The sequence below is a fragment of the Symphalangus syndactylus genome, chromosome X, assembly GCF_028878055.3.
Source record: "Symphalangus syndactylus isolate Jambi chromosome X, NHGRI_mSymSyn1-v2.1_pri, whole genome shotgun sequence".
NCBI classification, from domain to species: domain Eukaryota; kingdom Metazoa; phylum Chordata; class Mammalia; order Primates; family Hylobatidae; genus Symphalangus; species Symphalangus syndactylus.
Window position 1 is genome coordinate 28389723 of NC_072447.2, and position 26256 is coordinate 28415978.

Below are 26256 nucleotides of genomic sequence, written 5' to 3' on the forward strand. Positions count from 1 at the left end.
ATGATCATGGCTGACTGCAGCCTCAACCTCCTGGGCTCAGGCAATCCTCCCACCTCAGCCTCCCAAGTATCTGGGACTACAGGCATATGCCACACCATTCCCAGCTAGTTATTTATTTCTTTATTTATTTTGTAGAGATGGGGTCTCACTATGTTTCCCAGGATGGTCTTGAACTCCTGGGCTCAAGTGATCTTCCTACCTTAGCCTCCCAAAGTGCTGGTATTACAGGCACGAACCGCCACACCCAGACTCCATCCTATTCTTTAAACAAACTAGGCATCCTCCTAACACAAGTCCTTGAGAAGAAAACTTTACTGTCTTCTCTGCCTGGAACACTCTTTCTCCCAGGTATCCACAGGCCTTCTCCCTCATCTCTTCTGGAAGTTTGCTTGAATGTTACCTTTTTCTTACCAGCCCATTTAAAAATGTACTCCCCCAAGCTCAGCCCTTCCTATCTTTCTTCCATTCTTTAAATTTGTTCATATTACTATTTACCATCTTACATGTCACACTTACTTGTTTACCATCTCTCTCTCTCTCTCTTCCACCAAAATATAAACTTTATGATTATTCATATTTTGTGTATTTTATTCACTGCTATATCACCAGCACCTAGAACAGTGTCTGGCACAAAGTAATTGATAAATAATTATCAAACAAATTAATGAGTGAAGAAAGAAATGAAGGAATGAATTTTACTACAGGATATAAGAGATACTGACCTTAAACTATTTCAGACAGATGCTTAAAATATTATCTCATGGTGGCCACTCATTCAGTGGATTACAGTTGAATCCTGTTACTAACAGCATATATGCCAAGGCTTAACAGCCTTCACTGTGTGAGAGTTATTTCTATCTGACTTGCAGAGGTTTAAAGAGATTTCTGTTCCTTGCTCAGTAAAAGTGGATAAAACTAGTTAGAGTGCATCATATGATTATATATCCAGGGTCTAGTTAGAAATACAGAAACCATACTAGGTACTTCAACTGAAGAAACTTAATGCAGGCAGCTGATCACACAATCATCGGAGGGTAGAACGACCAAAAAGGGAAGACTGAGGCAATCCATGGATTATAACTATAAGAAGGAGCTGCTACTGCTGGGGTTGGGAGAATAAAATACAGAGAGGGAGATGATCAAAACTAAGAAGCTTGAAAAGTATCATATAACCCAATAATTCTACTTCTATGTACCTACTCAAGAGAAATGAAAACATATGTCTACACAAAACTTGTGCACAAATGTTCATAGTAGAAGTATTCATAATATCCAAAACAGTAGAAACAACTCAAATATCCATTAACTGATGAAAAAACAAAATTTGTATATCCATATGATGGAATACCACTCAGCCATGAAAAGGAATGATGTACTCATACATGTTACAACACAGATAAACCTTGAAAGCATCATGCAAAGTGAAAGAAGCCAGACACAAAAGCCAAAAATTGTATGGTTTCACTTATATGAGGTGTCCAAAATAGGCAATTAGTAGAGACATAAAAGCAGGCTAGTGGTTGCTTAGGGCTGGGGGAGAGGTGGAAAATGGGAAGTGACTACTGATTGGCACTGGATTTCTTTTGGGGATGGCAAAAATGTTCTAAAATTGGGTTGTGTTGACAGTTGGACAGCTCTGGAGTATACTAAAAACCAATAAATTGTTCACTTTAAATGGATGAATTTAGTATGTAAATTATAACTCAACAAAGCTGCTTAAAATAAAAGAATATTGGAAGAGGGGCTCTGTGGATCTAGGGTGCAGACCACTGATGAAGGGCCCAAACTGGCTACTTCTGGTACCTCTGAGGAGCCATGATAAAGCTAATTTGGGGAAGGAAAAAAATGTTGGCAGCTGGAACCAACTGTACTGCTGGGATAAAGGGATATCGCTGTTAGGATGATACAGTGACAGCAAGTTAACAGGAGAAATTCTCTTTTCTTCCCCCTCTCCCCAAACTTTTAATCTCTGTCTAGCACCCCCTACCATCAGAACTTCGCGGGAGGCCAGACGGCAAAGGAGAAATATAGTTTGCTGAGTTCCAGTCTCAAAACAGAGTACAGAGGGGTGGATTTGAGTTATTAATGGTCTAAAAATGTATAGGATACAGACCTGTGGCACCTCAGGATCCATGCATACCTGTTTACACATATGTTAAATTACATTCAACCAAAGATTATTCTGCTTAATGATATACAGTTATCCTCTGCATAAACAAACATGCTCTCATCTTCTCTTCAAAAAAGAGAAAGATGAAGTCTCAACAATCATGGTAGTCATCTCTGGTTGGCAGTTACTCTCTTTCTGGAGAAATTTAATTTTTCCTTTAGTTTGGTTACACTTGTACCTGAAACTTTTGTAAGCCATGCAATTTCTGAATCTAAAATTATTTCAAAGTATAACGAAGACTAAATTTTGAGGTTAACTACTACCACCAATACTTACATAAAGTAAGATAAAATACTTAAATAATGCTTATGTAAAAGAAGGGAAAAGAAGATAGAAAAATGGAGTTAATATTACACACACACACACACACACACACATAGAGGCATATACAGATACAAATGTACAAAACAGGAGGCAAGGAAGTAAATATACTGAAGATTTCATTTCTAAAACTGAAGGCCTATAACTATTCACAGTGCCTTCATTGATATTTATAAATTTCTTCTTCCATTGGTTATTCTGTATTTCTTTTCCCTGAGAAAGTTGGTTGCTATTATTTTACCTGGTTGGATGGTTCTACCTATTTTTTGTTTTGTTTCGTTTCTTGGTGAGGCAGGGCTTACTGTTAACTTTCACTGTCAAAAATAGAAAGTAACAGAGAGATCCTCAGAGAATCCTTTGGATTCCAGATGTAATCTACCCTGACCCTGTTGAATAGAAGCAACTCAGTCTTCTCTTAGTAATCCAAATCAATCATCTCAATTAGGACAAGGCTTTATCCTTCTTTGCCTTTGGAGTCAGGGGCATCAGGAGTCCAAAACATCCAGTGCTAGTCTCAGCTTCCAATTCAGTGAAGCCATATCGTGTCCTCTGCTTGGAACCAAGGCCCCCAAAGGAGCAGAACCCAGGTAATTAGTTTAAATGCAAACATTCTGTGAGCAGGATATTAGGTGTGATGGTGAGAGGATTCACTTCCACTTTCATCCCTTTATTCTTGGGCCCAGGATTTCTGCCTATGGGAGCTAGATATAGATATGGCTTGCTGAATCAAAGTGTTTTTCTATCTCCTGTGAGATAGAGCTCAGTATTTTTATCTTGTTTATCTCCCAACTGGACAGAATTAAACCTTTAGTTGGGCTTTTCTTCCTCCTATAAGGTGATGCTTCTGGGTGATGGAGTATAAGGTAAAGTCAATGAATTCCACGGGTGTGCATTCATTGCCACACATTTTTTCCTGTGAACTGAGTTTTTGGTTAGAAGCAATGATTTGTGGGACATAATGATGGTGAATAAAACATTCTGTGTGTGCACAGATGGTGGTGCTGGCAGAAACATTATTGATAGGGAAGGCAAATCAATATCTTGAAGACATGCCTACTCGTGAAGAGAAAACACTACTCTGTTGGTGACAGACGGGATCGGTATAATTAACCTGCCTGCCACCAGGTTGCTGGCTGGTCTTCTGGGACAATGGCGCCATAATGGTGACTTAGTATTTGGTTTCTGCCATTAGTAGTTTAGGCACTCAGCAGTAGCAGTTGCTATGTCAGCTCTGGTGATAGACACGGCTAGCATACAGGAAAAGGAAAGTCCCCTTTTCCTGCCTGCTAATCTTCCTTTAGTGCTTTCTACTGGCAAAACCAAATAGGAAGATAACTGTTAAGGGAGAAATGTAATTTAACTGAGTCACAGAGTCACAGCCATAGCTTCACAAAGCGGAATAAAGACTGATGACTTTAGTTCCACAAGACAATAGCTTACTAACCGTCTGTACCTGGTAAGTATAATTCTCCTCTTTTGGAATAGAAGAAACTGCATGAAGCTAGGCCTTTTACTTGAACTGAGAGTCATGAGGGCAAAACAGGACCAGCGTGGGCTTTGTTGTTAAATGTCCATCCCATCACAGAACAGTTATGTGTGAGATGGGGCAAATCACCCGATTCCTATGATCCTCTGTTTTTCTATCCATGAATGGTGAGTAAAACCATCTCATACACCTGCTGTGAAAATTATATGACATACATGAGGTAACATCTGTCAAAGCACTTGTTACTGAATAAATATTGTTTCTTATCACCCAAATATTTCTAGTTTGAATCAATGATCACTGATTTGAGTTTAGAATGACTTATTACCTTTTAACAATGGTTCTCAATGGGGTTATTTTGACCCCCAGCAGACACTTGGAAATGTCTGGAGACATTTTTGGATGTCACAACTGGGGTGGGGATGTTAATGGCATCTAGAGCATAAAGGCTAGAGGTACTTCTAAATATCATACAATGCACAGTCTGCCCCCCCAACCCCAGCAACAAATAGATAAAGCTCCATATATTAATAGTGCCAAGGTTGAGAAGCCCTGTCTTATAATCAGGGCCAGTATGAGTACTTATACACTAAAGCTACTTTCTCAGATGGGAAGCCCAAAGGAAAATAACTTCAAAAGTGGTTGAACTGTGTTTACTGACTCCTTGCCACATTGCCTTTGTTCAGCTCCTAGCCATGCCTCTCATATGGGTTCATATGGTGCTTTTAGATTATATTGCAATAGCATAGCACAAGAGCACTTACAGAAGATAAATAGCTGCCAAACTGGCCCAGAGACCAGCCATCTTCCTTTCTAAATTTATAGCAGTTTGATCTTTTGTCTCACAGAGCAAGGAATGAGCCAGCCACATATTCTCTTCCCCAGGTTAAAAAACAGAGACATCTTGGACAGCTTCAGCAGCAGCAAGAGCTAAAACTTACTTAAGAGAGTGTTCACTGTGTACCAGGCACTATGCTAAACACTTTGCATGCATTATCTCATTTAACTTTTCTTCATAGGCTTAACTTTTTTTCTTTTCTTATATTCAGCCATCATATCAGATTGTATTGAAGTGGTAACTCTTTAAATGGTACTGCAGGGGCATTCAGAGGATGTGAGTATTAATGATTGAGAATGGTGAGTGCTATTCAAGTATTATGCTTTGTGTGTTCTCCTTCCTTGGAAAACAAACTATCTGAAGAGAGAAATTAATAATTGACTTTCCGTCATTCAGTTTGATGCGTGTTGTCTATATATGACTGAATGAAAAACAATAGCAACATCTCAACTTTTCAATTTAGGAAATTATTTTGCACTTGTCTTTTGGTCTTTATATTACAATAATCCAAAAGAAAATTACATCACAAATCCTGCAGAGGTATGGCCAAAGTCATTGTGATTGTCTGTATGATGAAGGACTTTTCCATAAATTTTGATCACTAAATATTTGACTTTGTTATTCCATAACAAAATACTATTTCTGAAAATGTGACTCTATAGGCCTCTACCTTAAGGAAAATAAAATGGAGAATCAAATTCTAGAGTAGCAATGCACACTCACATGCACTTGGATTTTCTTTAATGGTTCTCCAAAAAGCCCTGGCTTTAGAGTCAGATACATCTTTTATGACTTTGGGTAAGCTATATAATTTTTAAGAAACTCAATAAAATGGGGATAACAAGACCTACTTCACAGAGTCTTTAGGAGGATTATAGAAAAACAAAGGCAGTGTGTGTAGTACATAGTTGATGCTCTATAAATGCTATTTGTATTTTCCTTCTGTAGCATTAAAATGGCATTTCCAAGGGATTACAATAAATATCATTATTAACAAGATATATCACTATCATGAGTCCTTTGATATGATGCATTCTGCCAAAAATGCATAACTTAACTCCAACTGTTAGAAACATCAGATAAACCCCAAATGGGCAGCATTTTACAAAGTATCCAATCAATGCTTTTCAAAAGTAGTAACATCATTAAAGATGGAAAAACTAAAGAACTATTACACTTGGAGGAGACGAGAGAGACATAACTACACACAAAGTGGGGTTTTTGATAAGACATTGCAACAGAAAAAGGACATTAGGGAAAAAATTGGTGAAGCTTGAGTAAATTTTTCCATTTAGTTAATAATAGTCCAACATTAATTTCCTGTTCTTGATAATTGTGCTATTGTTCGGTAAGATGTAAACATTAGGAAAAGCAGGTGAGTTATATAAGGGAACTCTTTATACTATTTTCACAACTTTTCTATTAGCCTAAAATTAGCTTAGAGTAAAAAAAGATCTAATAATTTGTTGAAAGATAAATACATGTATGCTTCCTGTTAGTTGTATTTCATTAATTCTCCCAAATAGTAAAACAAAGTCTCCAAAAAGCAATACTTTCCTTCTGTAGGGACTAAAACTCTCTTACTCACATAAACATATACACATGCACATATAACTGCAAGACAATTTAGAAATATATATCAAATGCCTTAAAATATGCACACATTTTAACTGTGCTATTCCAAATCTAGAAATTTATTCCAAGAATGGTTTTCTTGGAATAAATTTCAGTATTCTTTCATAAGATGTTCAATACGTATTAGTTAAATACACAGAAATTTAGGCTGGGTGTGGTGGCTCACGCCTGAAATCCCAACACTTTGGGTGGCCGAGGTGGGCAGATCACCTGAGGTCAGGAGTTCGAGACCAGCCTGGCTAACATGGTGAAACCCCATCTCTACTAAAAATACAAAAAATTAGCTGGGCTTGGTGGCGGGTGCCTGTAATCCCAGCTACTTGCGAGGCTGAGGCAGGAGAATTGCTTGAACCTGAGAGGTGGAGGTTGCAGTGAGCCGAGATTGCACTACTGAACTCCAGCCTGGGTGATAGAGTGAGACTTCATTTCAGAAAAATAAAAGTAAGTACACAGAATTTTTTTAAATCCTAAAATTCACATGGAGCCACAAAAATCCCTGAATAACCAAAGCAATCTTGAGCAAAAATAATAAAGCTGGACGCATCACACTACTTGACTTTAAAGTACATTACAATGCTATAGTGATCAAAACAGCATGGTACTTGCATAAAAACAGAAACGTAGACCAATGGAAAAGGACAGAGAACCCAGAAATAAAGCCACATATTTGGAGCCAACTGATTTTCGACAAAGGTGCCAAGAGCATACACTGGGGAAAGGACAGTCTCTTCAATAAATGGTGCTGGGGAAACTGGATATTCATATGCAGAAGAATGAAACTAGGACCCTCTATCTCACCATATATAAAAATCACCTCAAAATGGATTAAAGACTTAAATATATGACCAGAAACTATAAAATTACTGGCAGATAATGTGGTGAAACACTTTAGGACATTGGTCCGGGCAAAGATTTTATGAGTAATACTTCAAAAGCACAGGGAACAAATGCAAGTTGGATTATATCAAACTAAAAATATTCCACACAGCAAATGAAACAACACAGTGAAGCGACAATCTGTAGAATGGGAGAAAATATTTGTAAACTGTTCATCTGACAATGGATCAGTATCTAGAATGTACAAAGAACTCAATAGCATTAAACAATCTGATTTTAAAATGGGTAAAAGGATCTGAATAGACATTTCTCAAAAGAAGACATACAAATGGCCAAGAACATGGAAAAACACTCAACATTACTAATCATCAGGGAAATGCAAATCAAAACCACAATGATATATAATCTCACCCCAGTTAGAATGTCTATTATCAAAAAGACAAAAAATAACAAATGCTGGCAAGGATGCAAAGAAAAGGCAACTGTTATACACTGTTCATGGGAATGTAAAGTAGCACAGCCAGTATGAAAAACAGTATGGATTTTCTTAAAAAAACTAAAAATAGAACTACCATATGATCCAGCAATCCCACTACTGGGTATGTATCCAAAGGAAAGAAAATCAGTAGATAGAAGAGATGTCTATACCCATACATTTATTGCAGTACTATTCCCTACAGCAAAGTTATGAAATCAACCTAAGTGTCCATCAATTAATGAAAGGATAAAGAAACTATGGTATATATACACAACGGAATACTATTCAGCCATAAAAGGGAATGAGATACTGCCATTTGCAGCAACGTAAATGAGCCTGGAGGACATTATGTTAAGTGAAATAAGCCAGGCACAGAAAGACAAATACCACATGTTCTCACTCATATTTGGGAGCTAAAAAAGTTTAGCTTATAGAAGTAGAGTAAAATTGTGGTTGTCAGAGCCTGGGAAGGGTAGGAGGAGGGAAGGATAGGGAAAGGTCACTTAATAGATACAAAATTACAGCCAAATAGGAGGAATAAATTATGTTATATAGCACTAGGTAAATATGGTTAACAATGTATTGCATATTTTCAAATAGCTAGAAAAGAGGTTTTGAATGTTCCCATTACACAGAAATACTAATTGTTTGAGGTGATGGATATGCTAATTACCATGATTTGATCACTACACATTGTGTATATATCAAAATACCACTCCATACCCCATTAATATGTGCAATTATTACATGTCAACTAAATTTAAAATTTAAAAATATTGGTTAAATAATTGAATATTTTGAAGTTTCTCAATAAAGACGTCTTTCACAGGATAATTTTTCAAAACAGAAAGAAGAAACAGCCTAAATCTGTGCCAAAGAAAAAAATTGAATAAAAAAATGGAATAGCTTCAACTATTAAAAATGTCGATGTAGAGATTTATTGACATGGAAAGATGCTCAGAATACACTGCTAATTGAAAAACATCAGGTTATGAAATCTCATTTTTGTTAAAACTATATTCTTAAAAATATAAAAGGATCTATTCAAATGTTCTCACTGATTATCTCTGAATGATGGGATTTTGCATGCAGAACTATGTTAAGATTGAACTTGCAGGCGAGACAAGAAATTGCAATGGATATGAGAGTTTAAAATGAGTCAGCTAAATCACCATAAGTGATTTTAAATGAAATGAGAACACAATCTTGTTCAAGGACTCCTGGACCCCTCAGCCGTATCAAGGCTATAAAAAAGCATCAGAAATAGGACTTTGTAAAGGAGATTGCTGAAGAAATTTTATTGGAGAGAGCTGCTGCAGTGTTGTGGGTCCTTACTTCCTTTAGAGGTAGAGTGGAAAGGGGTTACCTTCTAACTCCATCCCAGTCAGGGGACCATAAAGGAAAGCACTGATAGAGTTTGAAATGTGTTTCCTGCTGTTGGAAGATGTGGAGACTGGTGTCTGACTCTTGCCTGCGAAAGCTACAGAGGACTGAGGACTGAAGCCAGATTACTGCCCAGAAATAAAAACGAAGGTGAAGCAAGGGGTGAGAAACTGGACTGTTTCCATAGCTAAGAGAGGGATTCTGTATTTGGATAACCTGAACTTCCAGTTTGTGATGTAGCACATGCAAGTAGGGGTATTTCTTCTGGCCTAGATTTGGGCCACAAGAGATTGAGCAGCCACTTTGGGAGTGTTATGGGGCCTCTCCAATATGGTGGCTCAGGAGATCTGAGCAAAAAGAGGTTGGAGGTTTACCACAAAATGCTCGGCATCTAAGGAAGTAATAAGATGTATCCTTTACTCAAAGGACTCAGGACAGAGTGAACCAGCAGGAAAACACTGAAGAGGACTTTGCATGTCCCAGGAGATAGTTTTAAATATCTTTGAAGCTCAGTGAGTATGATGACTACTTAAGGTATTACAAGATTAAATATGAGCATTTTCCTCTTCTCCTCTCTCCCCACATCCACCTGGTTCTAAAGGAGTCACAGGTTTTAGTATGGCCCATGAGTATTATAATATGCATTTATCTACGCTTGGTTTTAACCAAAAGGTGGAGAAGCAATAACATGCATTTATCTAAAGAGTGACAATATACTAAAGCTCAAATTTAAAATCGGAATTGAGGCCCCAGATAGAAGCTTGGGTGTTCGAGTGTTTGTTGTTTTCTTGTAAGTCACCTCAGGTTATGTTAGTACTAAGGATAGCACGAATTAGGATGATCCCTTCAGGTAAGTGTGGACATAGCATCCATCAGAGCAGTTAAGTTTCGGCAGGAATATATGACATGCTCTGAAATGGAGGCTAAAAGCTACTTGCACTTTTATTTCCTGATAATAGAATAAATATTAATTACAAAGGAGGTTCATATTCTACTGAGGAGATCTGAAAATATATGTACAAAGAATTCAAATACATGAATTAGTTTTTTTTTTTTTCTCCCAAGACCATGCTCACTAGAGAAGATTAGAGTATTGGAATTGAATTGCTAAAAAAAAGTTGCCTTTCTTTTGGAAAATGTGGAAAATCTTTTTTTGGGGCCATCCTTGTTTCTCTTCTCCTTTAATTCCCATTTGACTCATTCTACTACATCTTGACTATGTCTCCATGATGATTATGCTCCAATCAGCATGACATTACTTCAACAGCTGTACTAATTTTCATTCATAGAACCCACTCCCACTGCTATTCCAAGCAGAGCATGCCCATGACTCTGGTGGAGCACTGATGTCTCCTGGGAAGATTCAATATACACTTCCTGTATCATGGGCTAACTCATTTGAATTGGTCTTTCATTTTTGTTGGGAAAGAAAATGACAACTACTTTTTCTTTTGAGGGGAGCTAGGCATGCTCTTGCTTTAAACACTAAGAAATGCAATGCCTCTAATTTATTTCAATAAAAAGATGTAACATCATTGTACTATCTTCCCTCCCCACATGCAACTCGAAGTGTGTTCAGAGAGCAGGATACTGCTCAACTGACTGCTAGATTTACTGATGCTACCTTCATTCTGTAGAAGGCAGTGGCTGATGCCCACTGCCCCCTGAATGCCTGTGCCAGGAACGCTGGCTTTATTACACCCTCCCAATATACAAACACCGGTTCCCATTGAGTTTTGTGCTTATCAAGTGTCATTGCATTTGCTTTTGCACCTGTTTATGCCACTTCTGTTTGTCATAGTAATTTCATAATTTAATAAAGAAAATTGCTTTATTAAGAAACTGAGCAGGGTACTTTGGAAAGAGTCTTGAAAAGACAAGTTGCTCAGTCATTGCTGTCAAAAAGTGTGGGAGAGGATCAGTTGAGGCCAGGAATTTGAGGCTGCAGTGAGATAGGTGACAGAGCACGACCTTGTCTGTAAAACTGAAAAAAAAAAAAAAAAAAAAAAAAAAGTGTGGTGGACACAACTATAAAACATTAAGGGGATTTGTAAAAACTAGAAACATTCTGCACTTTGAATAAATTTGCAAGCAGCTTCAAATTGTCACTCCACTTAAGACTAAACTAAACAAGAAACTTTAGTAAAAGTAGTAAGCAAAACCATTTGAACTTTGGCAGACTTCTGCTAAAATAAAAAGTTATAGCCTCACAAGGAAAGAATGGGTAAGTGCATATACGTTGATGTGCTGTTATTTAAAGTAGTTTATTAAAATGGGTATTATTTTTATAATTCCTTACTTTAAATGACTTTTTCAATTTAACAACCAGCTTCCAATCCTGAGTGGATTGAAGACAAATTCCACCCTCTGACTTAGAGCAGGGATTAACAAACCACAGCCTGGGGATCAAATCGAGCCTGTCCCCTGTTTTTGTATGATCCATGAGCAAAGACTGTTTTTACATTTCTAAATGTTTGAAAAACAATCGAAAGAATATTTTGAGATGTATAAAAGTTATACAAAATTCAAATTTTTGTGTCTATGAATAAAGTTTTATTGAAATACAGCCAGGTCCATTCTTTTAAGTATTTCCTATGGTTGTTTTCAAAACTACAATAGCAGAATGAGTAGTTGTGACAGAGACTATATGGCCACAAAGACAAAAATATTTACTCTCTGGTGCTTTACAGAAAAAGAGTTTGCTGACCTCTGACCTACAGCATTATGGAGAACTTTCTTCCCTCCCTTCTATTTTCCTTCGGTTTGGTGGTGGGAGGCGTTTAAGGTCACCTTCTCCTCTCCAGGTTAACTGGATAAATACTGCCTTCCTGTGGGCTAGCAATCACATGAGGATGACATGCTCTTCTCGGCAATCAAACATTTTCTATGTCAGGACCAAGTGAAAAGAATCAAGAGTGGCCTTTTAATGCACATTATTTACTCACAGGAAAGCTTTATTTAAGTATAGACAACTCCGAGTTCATCTTTTTTCTTCTGCTTCTTTTCGGGCCAGGTTGTCTCAAAGAACAAAGCAATTCTTTTGCTTTGTTTCTATTCTGGAAGAATGATGTGGGTGAATGAGCTGGAGAAAAATGATTTTTTTTTCCTGCTTGTGCATCTTGGTTTGATTTTCCTTTTGGAGTTGACAGATAATCCTCCTTCTGATTTACTGGAAAATACTGGCATTCAGAGTTAGGTGTTGGACAGCCAAATATATGATTTACAAAAGGAGAAAACAATAAAAACCACATCGATCGCTGTTTTTTTTTTTTTTTTTTTTTTTGCCAGGACAGAGTCAGAGGCACAAAAGAGAAAATAGAGAGAATCTAGAATTGTAAATTTCTTCTTTGAGTCAAAGCCATACTTTATTGACTATTAAAAAGTGTTCCGGGGGACTTTTTATTGTTCCATTGGAAGAGGACTAGGATAATATATGATAATTAGCTTCTGGTATAACAAGGTGTAAACTAAAAGTTTTGACTGAGGAACCAAAGTACAACATGCACTGTCTGAAATTGGGTTCCTTAGAAATACAGCCCAAGACAGAGATTTTTATGTGAGTAATTTATTAAGAGAGTGCTTTCAGGAAAAGCCTGTAAAGGAGTGGAGAAAGTAAGATAGGGAAAGAGAGAGGCTAAACAAAAATGGTTTCAGGTGTAGTCTGGCCTCAGCTTGAAGCTTTGGGGAGCTCTGGAGCATGAATGGCACCACAGAATCTGCCCACCATGAGGCAAGGAGGCAAGGCTTTTGTTCTTTCACATCAGACCGTCCTGACTCACCCTGGGCAGGGGAGTGAATTCCCAGGCACCTCCTAGCAAGGACGCTCCATTTGCCAAGGTCAATCCTCCAGAGATGGAGAAGGTTGCAGGTGACTGAGCTATGCATTCACAGCAGCTGGTCAAGGGACCCTTCAGACCAATAACATCAGCAACGGCATTAGATTATAAATCAGGTTGTGAGGTAGACCATCACACAGCATTTGAAAAGAGTAAACAACTCTTAAACTTCTCAGACTCATCAAGGGGTTAAGGGTGTTGGAGCAAATCTTCACTTGTAGAAGCAAGCCAGAAAGACAGTGTCTCCTGTTGTGTTGTACAGCAGGTCAGACCCAGAGGAGGGAAATAAGAACCTTTAAATGAAGACTGAAGGGTTCATTAGTATATTGAACCCTTTTATGGGACTGGACACTGACTGGAGACTGTGTTTGGAGATTTAAAGTGACTGTAGACTTTGTACTACTTGAATGTAAACATCAAAGTAATTGCATTTCTCAATTCTAACCCATGGGCCGGGGAAAAGGTAGCCCGACCTGAGGGAATTTTAAGAGGGCAATGGGAGACAAAATGTACATGCTTTGTGACAGTATCCAGCTAGTTTTGCAGAGCAGCGTTCTCTCTCTACGTAGAAGACAAATTATTCATGTACTTAAAATTTGTGGCCACTATTTCTAGAATTGATCAGAACTGTCAAATTCAAGATGAACATTTTTTTGATGTCTATATTCTAAAATTTTTGCTCTATAATCTGCTTTTTATCTTAAAATGTCAAACTTGAAAATGCATTTGTGGAGAGGAGTAGAGGGAAGAACTGAGACTGGCCCTCCTGGGTTGCTGATGGTTTTCCAGTTCCCAATTTTTATGTTCCTTGAACTCCAAGAGATCTACTAGTATCCTTCTAATAAACTTTTGCTTACTTGGCTTGAAAGAATTTCTGTAACTTACCACCAAAATTTTTTAACTAAGGCTTGTTATATGGGAGTGTCTTAGAAGCAGTTATATAATTCCATAAATACTGTATGGAGGAAATGAAAAGGAGGAAGAGTTTAAGGACTTACCTTGAAGCTTTGTCTTCAGGGCAATCACAGTATTTTTACCTAGTTTATCTTAACCTATAGTTCCTCTAGGGATGAGTGGCTAATGGAAATTATGCAGGCCCTAAGGGTACACTTCCCAAGTCATCCTTGGGAGGTTAGCATTGTAAGACAGTGTCATTCTCCCCCGTTTCACAGATGAGGAAGAAGAGACTCAGAAACTCAAGTAAATTGACCAAGATTATATAGTGGCCAAGTGGCAAGGCCTGGAAGCCTAGCCTGTCTGACTCAAATGACCTTCCTTGTTCCTTCAATCCTCCTTCTCAGCATGCTGGAAAAACCCAGCTCTGGGGAGAAGTCACTTTCAATATGTCTGTTGTGTGCATCATGGAACAAAGCTTTTGTTTGGAAATATTTGAGTCTTTGGAGGAAGGTTATTTGTTTCTGTTCATGTAATGCAATTAGTCTGTTAAATGTAAGATGAGAATAAAATGTTTTCCTCTCTGTTCAGTCTATAAGCACACAGAGAACCAAGTCTACCGATGCTGACCCTACTGTGCACGGGGAAGCTCACCAGAAATAAAAACACTAATTTATCTCAGTCTAGTGATTACTTTGGCTCTTTCCTTCTCCCTTAGAGTAAGTTGCTAAGAATGTAACATTGTGTCCTGACTGGAGATTTGTTATCATTTTGCTTAATTAAATAACATTCTCCAAGGCATAGGGTTGTAATTGTTTCCTCCCTTTCTTATGCCCATTAGTTCAAATCCTCACATTTATTTATAAAACATGATAGATTTTTTTCCCCCTCTTACTGCTGCTGCCACTGTGGAAGATATTTCTTGTTCTTTGGTTTTCATCATATTAGAACAGATTCTCATTAAACTGTATGGCAATTACTTGTACAGCATTTTCAGGACTCATCTTTTCTCTTTAGATGGCAAGATTCTTGGGCAATTTTCTCTGGAAGAGATTTTGATCATGTAATTTTAAAATTCCATAAAATGAAGAGGGAGAAAATTATTATTATAAAGTTTTTCTTTTTAAACCAAGCAGCTGGCTTCATTATCATTTTTCCCTTGAGTGTATGTTGATGTAAATAGTAAGTTTTTGCATTCAAGAAAGTAATAGTTTTATATACAAGGTTCATCAGAGAAATAAAGGATAATAGTATCACTATCATGGGCATATTCATCTATAAATCCATGAGTGAGGGTGGGGACCCCAAATCTGACCTATATAAGTGTTTTATTCCACTTGAGATAAATTTCTTTGAACAAATTAAAAATCAAAATCTTGGGGAATGAAATTTGGTTTATTCAGTTTTGTATAAAACAGAAGAGTTATTTTGTTCAAGGTAGAAGGTACAAAGATAATACCTAATAATGACAGTAAATATTTATGTGTCTGACCCTGTGCCCACTGTTTTATATGCACTATTCTAAAATCTCCATGATTCAGATATTATTGTTATGATCCCCTTTTTACAGTTGAGGTAACCAAAACTTGTAGATTGCTGAAAGCCCCATGCCTTTTAATAGGCAGAATTGGGACTGCAACCTTTAACTGTCCAACCATTATTAGATCTTAACTACCTATCTACCCAGAATTAGAGAGGGGATTCTAGGGAGCCAACAAAGTTGGGAACTAGAAACCTTATCTATGGTGTTATCCAATTAGAGAATGAACTGAAAGGGGGTTGCCAAAGAATCAGTTTGAGTTATTTTATTTGGGGAAGAGTCTAGAGATAGTAGTTATTTCATAAGGGGTAAGCACTCTAGGTTAAATTTTTCTAATCCGGGAATCTTTCACAAATAGTAACACCATGGATATTGCTATCTCAGGGCCTTTGCACTAGCTGTTCCCTGTGCCTGTGGTTCTTCACTAAGATATCAACATGGCAAACTCCTTTACCTCCTGGAAGTCTTTGGTCAAATGTCAACTCCTCAGTAATCCTAACCTGACCATTTAAAGATTGGAAACTCCTAAACTTAGAACTTCTAATCCCCCTTACTTTCCTTTTTTTTTTTCCATAGCACTTAACACTTTTTAACACCCTTCTTAATTGACAACTATTATATCTATTGTTTACTGTTTTTCCCCACTATAATAAAAGCATTCCAAGGGAAGGGATATTTGTCTATTTTGTTCACTGATGGAACCCAAGTTCCTAGAAGTGTTCCTGGCACATAGTAGACACTCAATAAATTTAGTCTGATAAATAAATTGGAAAGATGCATTCCCAGGAATTATAAAGAAGCAACTGGGAAATAGGGGAAGTCAAGCTTAGATCCTGACCTGAGAAGCTCAGACCTTTCAAGAATGTCACGGCAAAAAGCCTTTTCTTGGTTGGATTCTTCACTACCCACTCAGCACACCTGTAGAAACAAATATACACGTACACATCCCTTCCCTTGCAAGGGAAGGACATTCAAGTATATTAGAGGAAACAATTCATTTTGGATAAATTGCATCTCTGTTTCTCTGGGAAAATGAACATAAAAGTTGTCTTCTCTGCTCTATAACTTAATTGTAACATGCGTAGTTGCTCTGGTAATCCATGTTGGCCTGCATACCAAATGAACTAAATGGGGAGAGATGGACAACAAAGAACTAGAAATAGTGTTCTTATCAGGAAAGCACCATCACTGTGAATTTATTGGCTCTTCCAAAGCAAAGTGTAATTTCTTTCACTCTCCATAGCTCTGAATGGCTCTCCCAGCCAATACCATTGATTGCACCTTAATGCACAATGTAGAGCATCTGATAAAGACATCTGGGAGCTAACTGGGTTATAAGAAGGTATTAGGAGTTTGAAAGTAAAGTAAACCCAAGAGCTTTGGCCAGCCGGTGGTGAAAGACAAATGAGAAAAAGGTTAGAAAGGAAACAGAGTTCATCATGTTAGTTTTCAAACCGGATTTTGAGATTAGCATTAACAGAAAGCAGATACCCTGGTGAAAATAGAGCACCACCTACAGCAGGTACAAGAGCATCTGAAAAATCTTAATTGAAAGTTACCAGCAACAGGTTTTCAACCACTTAGAACGGGGATCAACAAACCGTAGCCTCTAGGCCAAATCTGGTTCGCCATCTGTTTGTGTATGGTCCATGAGCTAAGAATGTTTTTAATATTTTTAACTGGTTAAATAACAAAAGAAGATTAATATTTTGTAACACATGAAAATTATATGAAATTCAGATTTTAGTGTCCATAAGTAAAGTTTTGCTGGAACAAAGCTACACTCATTCATTCTGTATTGTCTATGACTACTTTTGTGCTACATTAATACAGTCGACCCTTAAGCAACATAGGTTTGAACTGTGCTGGACCACTTATATGCAGATTTTTTTGTCAACCAAATGCCAAATGAAAATATAGTATTCTTGGGATGTGAAACCCAGTTATATGGAGGGCCGACTTTTCATACAGGCAGGTTCTGCAGGGTCAACTGCAGGACTTGAGTAGGCATGGGTTTTGTATAGCTGGAGATCTAGACCGAATCCCTCATGGATTTTGAGGGATGACTGTAGAGTGGAGTATTTATGAGACTGTATGGACCACAAAGTCTAAAATATTTAAAAAAATAGTAATATCTGCCCTTTACCAAAAATGTTTACCTACTCCTGACTTAGAACTTAAGTTACTTGGCTGTTTTTGTAGTAGAGATGCAATATGGTTTCTTTCCTCCAGATAATTTTTTTAAATAAAATCTTATTACAATATATTTATACCATAATAACATAATACATCTTACATTTTTCTAATTTCACTGCTGCATAGCCTTGTTAAATGTCTCTCATCTTGAAAACAGCTCATCAGCTGAGAGCCACATATCTGGTGATGAATAATAAGCATTATTCATTAACTTAAGTAAGATTCCAATTTTATTGAGTTTTCCTTCAAATTGTTTTCAATTTAATAAAACTGAACTACACCTACTAGAGAATTAAATGTCTGCATTTGCTGAAAAGTCAAAGCTGCTTTTTCTTCTAGACTTTCTTTAGATTATACTGGAATATTTTTTAAGGCAGCAAGGGGTATATGTGCTATAAGACCTCTTTCAAATGAATTTAAACTTCTTGGATCATTACGGTGGGAGCAGAAGAAAGTGGTAATGAGGATGCAGCAGTCAAAGGAGTTCAGCCTTGTTTGTGGCTCTAAGTACACCTGAATGTTTCCATCTCTACCAGCTTGTGAGGACAAATATGGTTCTATTAATATTGAGTACAAATATGGTTCTATTAATACTGGATTCCCCTTAGCTCCCAGCTTCCATGTGCTTATAAGGAAATGTCAGTGCCTTGCAAATTTCACCTCTCCAGGCACTTTGGGGGTCCTCAGGGATATCTTGCTGGTGCCCATTTATCAGGCTCATTCTTGGCTTGCTGTGGCTTCCAGACAAATGGGGTCTCACATGCACATGTCCTAAATCTCCTAGGAGGGCTGTGCAGTGATGTTATTACACCAGGTGTAGCTGTCTCTGTCACCTCAGTGTTGCTAAGCTACAGATTTGCTGTCCCTCTGGAACTTTCCGTGACCGTGCCAGCCCTGACAGCCCTGCAGAAGTGTGTCATTGCTGCTCTCATGAGACAGATTTGCAGCTGCTGCTTCCAAAGGCTCATACCTGTGGAACACTTAATGTCAGTATCTAAGATGGAAAGGAGACTCAATCTGGGGCTGTCCCATAGCAAGCTTTCTTGCGAACTAATGTGCCACAGAGTTTATGGAACCAGCAGGTTCCACTCACACTCATGGCCCTTCCGCCTTTCCAGGTTCATCATACTACAAGTGTGGATGAGTTCCCCCAAAAAGCTAAAACTATTCTCTTGTCCCACCCTCGGGCCAAGTTCTTGAATCTGGCTGTTTGTTCTAGAGTTCATCCCTATCTTAATTTCCTGGAAACTGGTCAGCCCTCCCTGCAATCCAGCCTTCTCTTAAGCCTCTGCAGTGTGTTGAATTCATCTATCTATTTATCTATCTATCTATCATCTATCTATCTATCTATCTATCTATCTATCTATCTATCATCATCTCTCTATCTATCTAAACTCAAGTTGCAGTTAAGGTTAAGTACTCCTCCCTCCCACTTCCTAGTCCTCAAGTAAATATGAAAATACAAATGAATAAACATGGTGCACGTTGTGGGGTCCAGGGACACATTCTAGTTTCCATACTCCGGTATACAAAACTTTGAAAGCTGACCCAGTCAGGGACCCATGTAACAGAAAATAAAAAGATTTTTTATGAATTGAAATCTTGATCATGGTCTACTATGAGAAAAATTATACATAACTTTTTATAAAAGTCCTATATTTTAAGAAAATGATATGGATAATAGATGCCTTTATGATGCTTTTGATAGTTGTTTTCAAGTGGATGAAAATGATGTATTTAGTATGGTATTATTTTCATTCACTCATTGAAAAACTACTGGTTGTACATCTACTCAGTGCCAGGCACTGAGGATACTGGGAATACAAGAGGTCTCTGCCCAGATGGATCTCAAATTCCAGTGGGGGTAATGAACAAGTAAACAAATATATGTATAATTTTCAGGTTAAGATTTTCATGAAGCAAATTAAAGCAGGGTAAAGGGATAGAGAGTGACAGCTGGAGAATGCTGTTATGAAGGTTGGAGAAGGAAGGCTTCAGTAAGGAACTAACTTTGGAGCCAAGACTTAAAGGAAGAAAAAAATAATGAGCCTTTTGCTGGCCTTAGAGAAGACATGCAGAAGGAAAGTGTGTGAAAAGGCACTAGGAATAGGTTAGGAAAGAAGATGAATGGAGTTTCTAGGCCAGCACGGATGATTATTCCTTCAGGTCAATCTTCAATCTCAATCACACCCTCCTCCCTCTTTCCCTTTCAGAGAGTTTAAGCATGCTGCCTGAAACTAATCCAAGTGATTCCTGCTACCCAACCCCCAGACACATACAAATAACCATTTATGAATATGTACTATGCTCCAGGTATTTGTACGTAAGACATTCACAATATTTAAAATGATTCTTCGGAGGTGGGCATTTTTATCCCCATTTTAGGGAAATCAAGTGACTTGTCCAAGACCGCACAGCTAGTAAGTAGCAAAATAGGGGGTTGAATTCAAGTATGTTGAGCTCCAAAGTCTGGGCTATTTCCACCATTTTACAAAGTTTTCAGTCTTGTCCTACCTCAACCTCTTTCCTCATATTGCCTATCTTCTACTAGATGTGTTCTGAGGCTTAAATAAAGACCCGTTTGACAGGAATAAGGAGGATAAGAAGAGAAGGCTTCTGAGGCAAGGAGCTGGGAAGGTTCCAGGCAGTTGTATTGATTCCACCAGTTTCTGGAAACCCCATTCCAGGCCCTAAGGGTGATCACATAGTGGGGAGCCTTGCAGGAAGAAGCAAGGAAGGTCATCTGCCTCACTGGCCTCTTGGTATACTGGAGTTTGAGGGTCTGGAGAGTGGGTATCTTATGTCCCACAAAGAAAATTTCTCTGGGGCAGGCAAGTTATGATGGAGGAGGGCCTGTGCAGTTGAATACCCTATAGACTTCCCACCTCTGCAGATCAGGTTCTTTATGACATTGATTCTATCATCCTCACTGCAGCACTTACGGGGGTCAATAGCTGAGAGTGTTCCATCTGCTGCAGTGAGTCCGCCAGGACCAGTGAATTCAGTGCCCTGAGCTTGGTCCAGCAACTCTTCTACACAGGCAGAGGAGTGATCTTCCCACATAAAGTGTCATAGGCATAGCAGGAGCAAGGGGCCTTTTCTTTCAGATTCTCTACAGGGAGATTTTATGGTTATGCAGGTCCAGACTCTTCAGGGATTGTGGTTGGATAGAATCCAATATTCTCTTATGTGAATCCCCTTTAGGCCAATGGGCAGCGCTTTCCCTATTACCTTCCTGAAAACAGGAATCCATTTTATGTTTGTGAAATACCAACCATGCTCTTGAAGTCTCTCATGTCTTCTGCCTCCAAATGGGAATCCTAATTAGTTATGTACTCATTATTCAATGAATGTAATTGTTCACAAATCCAATTGTTTACTCATTACTCCTTATATTCCTATGTCCTTTGGGCCATCCCATTTAACTATCTAGCAAAGAGAATGTAATTCAACAGTTCTTATCATTTGCACAGGGATGTTCAGCACTATAGGGGAAAATAAATCTCACATTTGTGAAGATGAATGCAAGGATAAGGTAACTGCTATGACAAAACACCCCCAAATTTTAACAGCTTACCATAATAAAAATTAGTGTCTCATTCATACTAGAGAACAAAATGTATATTCTCACTCAGATGACTCTCCTAGGAGTTTCCATTCCAAATGTTAACTCAGAAACCCAGGCTCCTGCTGTGTTGTGGCTCCCTCTTCAAGTCCTTGGAGTCATCTCTATTCAACCATTGAATGGAGAGAGAAAAGCCATATTTGTGAGGATTGTGGAGGCAGAATCAGGAAATGTGGTTATATCCCTTCTGTATATTCTTTTTGGTCTACACGCAATCATTTGGCTGTACTGCAGGCTGGAAAATTCAGCCTAGCTGGCTACCCTATAGAAAAAGAAAGTGATTTGGTGCACAACTGACCATCAACCATAAATCTGTGGTCTCCTAAGTCAACTGAGATGTTACCTTCCCAGCATTCTATGTTACCCTAGCCAGCTCTTTCTCTTACTTCAGTTATTTCAACTCTTAGTGTTTCCCAAATTTCTGACTCTACCATATTTCCCATTATTCTTTTTAAAATAAAATATTTCAGACTGCGAAAAAAGCCTTTTAGAAAATACTCAGAAAAAAGCAATAAAAATACAACAATAAAGTAATAAAAACACAGTATAACAATGACATAGCATTTACATTGTATTAAGTATTATAAGCAATCTAGCAATGATTTAAAGTATATGGGAGGATGTGCATAGGTTATTTGCAAATATTGTGCCATTTTCTATAAGGAACTTGAGCTTCCTCAGGTTTTGGTATCTATGGAGATCTTAAAACCAGTCCCTCTCAGATACCAAGGAATGACTGTAATACAAAGACAAATGAATCTTTCCAGATATATTTCCCTGATTCACCTTTCTTTCTTAGGAAATGATCTTGTCTCTTATTTAACAACAAATAAATGAAAGCCTACCGTATTGTAACACCCCAATGTTCTGCAAACAATAATACAAGTTTCCCACTTCCATCACCATTCCTCCTGTTTTCTGTTGCCACCGACAAGCAATGTCTCCCTTCTCCTTAGCCTACTCCCACCACTTGCTCTCTCTCTTCCCTATTATCAGAGACTTCACTCTTATCCCCTCTCTCTGTATATTCACTCTTTTCCTTCTATTTAACATTTAATTATCTTCAAGTCTCTTCCAACTTACTACAAATACAAAAGCAAAACCCCATGGCTCTATTTGATCTCTTCTCTATCTGCAGGCTCACTTTCCCCTTCATAAAAACTCTTTGTGAAATGGCTGTCCACACTTAATGCCTCCATATCCTCACCTACCACTTATACTTTAACCCACTTTAATTTGGATTTCATCCCACTGCTCCAGGAAACCAGTTCTATCCCAGGCTATTGTGACCATCAGCTCAAGTCAATGGTTGTTTCTCAGTTCTTATCCTCTTTGTATGCTCAGCACATTTGATCCCATAGACCTCCCTGTTCTTGAAACACTGTCTTTCCATGGCTTTCATGAAACTGTGTTCTGCTTTTTCTCCTATCACTGTCCAGATCTTTTTCAGTACATTTGTCTTCCATAACTTCATAAATGACAATATTTCTTAGCTGTTGTTTTCTGGATCATCTTCTCTTCTCCTTTTATATATTTTTCTTCAGTAATCTTATACCCTTCTTCAGATTCTTCCTTTTTCCCCCAAATGTCATTTTCTACTGGATCTTTGTCAGCACTGAGCTCAAATCTCTCCTACAAAAACCAAACAAAAAAAATGAACAACACCATCCACAACAAAAAAATCTCTGTCCACCCTTGCTGTGCCATCCATCTCCTTTGCCATCCCTTCTCCTTAGACAAACGTCTTGTTAATTGTCCATACATGTACCTCCACTTCTTTACCTGCCACTTTTTCCTCAGCCCATTCTACCATACTGGCTCCTGCTCTCATCACTTCAACATCCCTCTCACATCTCTGATTGCTCCATCTATGTTCCTTTCTGGGCTCACCTCAAATTATCTACTCTTTAAACATTGGGTTCTTAGAGGTTTGGTTCTAGGAATCCCTTTTTTTTTCTATCAAGCTCTTCTTGCCGTTGGCTTCAGTTACTCTTTATATTCTGATGATATACAAGTTTATTAAATGTCCAGTAATATATCTTTTTTAGCCCCAAACTTGTATATCCAATTTCCCCCTCAGCTCTTCTACCTGGATATTTTAAATATTCTCCAATTCAATATTTGAAATTCTCATATTTTGTGTTTTTCTTTCTAAATCTATATTTAGTTCCTTGGTGTTTCCTCTTTCAATGAATGGAATTATTCATTGATTCAAATATGCAAACCAATCCCTCTTCCCAAATTATTCTCAATAATGTCTCATCTGTTTCTCTTTCCCTCTAATCTGTCTTGTGGTCCTGTCAGTTTTGCCTTCCAAATATCTTCCAAATCTTCATATCTATAACACTCCTCTATATATAGCTCATAACAGTTTTCCTTCCCTTGCTGCGATCCCTCCAAAATGAGTCCCATGCGAGACTGACTTTAGAGGCCTTTAAACTAGATACACCATTCCTAACCCTATTCCTGAAACATTCTCTGTTTCTACCTCATCCCTCACTTATGACCTTTAAAACTTTCTCATAATCCTGATCTCAGCTTTAGCATTCTTTTTTTTCAGGGAATTCTTCCTTGATTACTTAGACTGGATCAAATCTTTTTGTTATATACTCTTATGGCCTACTGCAATTTCTTTCGCAGTACTTAAGACAGTATATTTTTATTTGTGTGATTAGTTGACCAATGTTGCATTTTCTCCACCAAATTATACAGCCTGGTCTGTATTACTAACTGCCATATTCTTGGCATGTAGTACAACACATGACACATATCAGGTACTCAGTAAATGTTCAAGTACCAACTGTATGTTGTCCATTCCCAAAACTATCTCCGACCCAAGTCATTCTCCTAAGCTTCAGATCAATATGACCAGCTCTTTACAGGGCATCTTTTACTGTATATCTCACTGGCATCTCAAACTAAGAAATATCAAACTGTGCTTATCATCTCCTCCACCCCAACCAAATCTCATTTTCCTCTTGGGTTTCTGTCCTCTAAACCTTTCATTTGCCCAAATCAGACATCAACTATCACCTCTGGCCTTTTTTTCTCCATCATATCTCACTTCTGATAAAGGACCAAGTCCTACTAATTCTGTCTCCCAAAAATGTTTCCAATCTCTTCATTTCTACTCAACCTTATTGTCCCTAATATAGTCTAGTTCAGGATATTATCATTGCTCACCTGGATAATAACAAAAGCTACATTACTGACCTCCCTCCTTTTGGCCTTGTGTTCCTCATAGCTATTAACTTCCATAAACAGTAATCTGCCTAAAATAAAAATCTGATCATACATCTACTTTAAACCCCTAGAGAGTTCCATATCATGTAATAAGACTTATAACTCTGAAGGATCCAGTTCTTGCTTGGCTCTCCATTATCACCTTTCATCCCTTCTTACTTTATACTCTATTCTTCATTCATCTTAAACCACTTCATTTTATTGAATGTTCCCTGCTCTCTTATAGCTCCAGATCTTCTGCATTGTACTGCCGCATAACAAATCATTCCAAAGCTTAGTGTCTGTAGTAGTCTGTTCTCATACTGCTATGAAGAAATACCCAAGACAGGGCAATCTATAAAGAAAAATAGGTTTAATGGACTCACAGTTCCACATGGCTGGGGAGGCCTCACAATCATGGTGGAAGGTGAAGGAGGAGCAAAAGCACATCTTACATGGTAGCAGGCAAGAGAATGCATGCAGAGGAACAGCCCTTTATAAAACAATCAGACCTTGTGAGACTTATTCACTATCACAAGAACAGCATGGGAAAACCCGTCGCCATGATTCAATTACCTCCCACCAGATCCCTCCCACGACACATGGGGATTATGGGAACTACGATTCAAAATAAGATTTAGGTGGGGACACACCATCATGGAGTGGGATGGACAGCCAAACCATACCATCCCACTCCATGATCCCTCCCATATCTCATGTCCTCACATTTGAAAACAATAATGTCTTCCCAACAGTCCCCCAAAATCTTATTCCATCATTAACGCCAAAGTCCAAGTCCAAAGTCTCATCTGAGATAAGGCAAGTCCCTTCCACCTACGAGCCTGTAAAATCAAAAGTAATTTAGTTACTTCCTAGATACAATGGGGGTATAAGCATTGAATAAATTCACCCATTCCAAATGGGAGAAATTGACCAAAACAAAGGGGCTACCAGCCCCGTCCAAGTCTGAAATACAATAGGGCAATCATTAAACCTTAAAGTTACAAGATGATCTTCTTTGACTCCATGTCTCACATCAAGGGCATGCTGATGCAAGGGGTGGGCTCCCATGGCCTTGGGCAGCTCCCCTCTGTGGCCTTGCAGGGTACAGCTCCCCTTCTGGCTGCTTTCTTGGGCTGGCATTGAGTGTCTGTGGCTTTTCAAGATGCACGGTGCAAGCTGTCAGTGGATCTACCATTCTGAGGTCTGGAGGACAGTGCCCCTCTTCTCACAGCTCCACTAAGCAGTGCCCCAGTGGGGACTCTGTGTGGGGGCTCCAACCCCACATTTTTCTTCTGCACTGCCCTAGCAGAGGTTCTCTGTGAGGGCTCTGCTCCTGCAGCTAACTTTTGTCTGGACATCCAGGTGTTTCCATACATCCTCTGAAATCTAGGTGGAGGTTCCCAAACCTCAATTCTTGACTTGTGCACCTGTAGGACCAACACCATGTGTAAGCTGCCAAAGCTTGGGGCTTGCACCCTCTGAAGCAATGGCCTGAGCTATACGTTGGCCTCTTTTAGCCATGGCTGGGATTCAGGGCACTAAGTCCTGAGCCTTTACAAAGCAACAAGGCCCTGGGCCTGGCCCACAAAACCATTTTTTCCTCTTAGGCCTCCCAGCTTGTGATAGGAGGGGCTGCCATGAAGACCTCTTGACATGCCCTGGAGATATTTTCCCCACTGTCTTGTCAATTATCATTTGGCTTATGTAAATTTATTTATGCAAATTTCTGCAGCCAGATTGAATTTCTTCTTAGAAAATGGATTTTTCTTTTCTATAGCATCATCAGGTTGCA